General features: G+C 32.2%; 1 long non-coding RNA gene across 1 annotated transcript in view; it reads right to left on the reverse strand.

The window, feature by feature from the left end:
• Positions 1 to 1,552, reverse strand: part of LOC107301479 — a 4,520-nt gene extending 2,968 nt beyond the window's left edge. The window contains exons 1-3 of the long non-coding RNA XR_001549297.1: positions 1,486 to 1,552; positions 889 to 942; positions 52 to 131 (exon numbers count right to left, since the gene is read on the reverse strand). This is a non-coding gene — a long non-coding RNA (uncharacterized LOC107301479). The remainder of the gene's footprint in view (positions 1 to 51; positions 132 to 888; positions 943 to 1,485) is intronic.
• Positions 1,553 to 2,048: the final 496 nt, after the last annotated feature.

Raw genomic sequence — 2,048 nt, forward strand, 5'->3', positions numbered from 1 at the left:
TGTCAATAGTCCTGCTTTTTAAATTGTTTGCACTTACAAATTAAATGTTACCTTTGGAGCTCACAATAAATTGGCAGTACTGATGTATGGCAGAGAAATGAGAAAGCCATAGTTGGAATGGCATAAGCACTCTAATAAAAAATAAAAAAGAAAGAGTGTTGAAATAAAGTCTGTAAATATTTGATACTTATTTTTAAACTCTTGCAAAAAAGTCAAGAATTAAGTAACTATGTTTTACTGGCTGCACATTATTAATAAGACAGCAACAGTGGACAATTTTCAGCAGACAACAATTTCTGAGAATATGTTGTGTTCTCTCTTACAAATAGGATGCAAGGACATTTAACTGTGCATAACATGGCTAGATGAGAAATGTTATGAGTTACCAAAATGGTGTGGGGCAGTCTGTTGCCCAGTGAGCCCTATTATCTCTGCTTTTATCTTTTTTTCTGGGCAGGTGAATACAGTTTCAAATAAAATACTGGGCTGCAGTTTCCCACAATTTTTATTTTCTAAGAAAATAAAAGGGCTCAAAGACATTATTGGAAATAATAACAGTTATGAAGACTTTATAGCTTGTAAAGCATCCATTTGAAAAAATAAACTAGAATTCTTTATCAATGTAAAAGATCAGGGGGAAGGGAGCACTAGCTGATATTAAAGAGTATTAGGACACAATTCAAATTATCATCCTTAGGAAGTACTATACACGAAGACAGTCATACTGAGAAGCTCTGGCTAATTTTAATGCTAATTCTAATATGATAATTCTAAGGAACTCCACATTTCAAGCCTGAACTACAAAATATTATTTTTTATCAGTAATTCTAATGCTTCAACACATTTTTGTAAACTCTTTTAAACTGTTAAAAGGAAATTTTACATTACCTCTTTGGAGAAATTAAAAAGTTGTGCATTACAGTCTCTAGTAGAATTTGAAACCTATGTAAAAACAAAACCAAAAAAGCACACCATCTGGGTTCAAATTACATAATTTAAAAGCTATTTCAAATTCCTACCAGTGAACTTACAAAGAAGATTTAATAAAGGCCATATTTATACTAATCACTTTAAAGTAATCCTCAATTACTTTCAAAACCATGTAGCAGCCTACTGCAACTGTCAACAAAACAGAAATGGTTTAAGATATAGGGGAAAACTCATCTTATTCAGTAATAAATTATTCCAGATGAATAGTTCCTTTCCAGATTCTCTCTTTCTTTGTAGTCCAATGCATCCACATAAATTAATGAGGAAAAGACATAGGTATGTTGCATGTAATACCTATTATCTTGGATAGTGTAATTCTAGTGATACAATAATATATACTGTATCTCTAGTTCAGCAAACCATCTGTGCTATTTCAAGGTATTATAAATTATTGTTCAAGTAATCATTTTACTGCATAACAGTTGGTACTATAGAAATAAAAGGCCTGTAGAAAATACAAGAACAATTAATTTCAGATTTAAAGCAGCTTAATACCTGGGAAAATCCTGTAGCAAAGTTTAGTGGCAGAGGACAAGGAATGGACCACTTTTTAATTATTATCTATAAAAAGAAAAAAAGTTCAGTTAATGGTAACCGTACTGCATCCAATCAAAAACTAAGGCTTATCATGCTAATCAGCATAGTTATTAAATATCTAACCAGAAATGATGAGAATAATAGATCAACATATCTGGAGAACCCCACTGTAAATATGTCTGTTATATTTAAAAATAATGTTTAACTCATACAGAATTTTTTTGGCACTGGAGCACTTGTGATTTGATAGAGTAAGTAAGAATAGTGGGAAATAGCCCTTATGCTCAAAAACTGATTGGGAAGGACACAAAGGATCGAGTGCTCACCTTTGCTTGCATTCAACTCCTCTTTTCTCCTCAGACTGAGCACAGAAGTCAAATAAGGAAATCCTATGGTGATTTACTGTATATATATAAAGTCTCCTTCACATCAAGCTCAACTTCTGATAACTACACGGAGACATCCCCATAATTTTCAGTTTGGGAGTGCTATTCTTCCATATCTGAAATACCTTTTCTATC

Source organism: Protobothrops mucrosquamatus, unplaced genomic scaffold (assembly GCF_001527695.2).
Source record: "Protobothrops mucrosquamatus isolate PMUCROS unplaced genomic scaffold, P.Mucros_1.0 scaffold13336, whole genome shotgun sequence".
Classification (NCBI taxonomy): Eukaryota; Metazoa; Chordata; class Lepidosauria; order Squamata; family Viperidae; genus Protobothrops; species Protobothrops mucrosquamatus.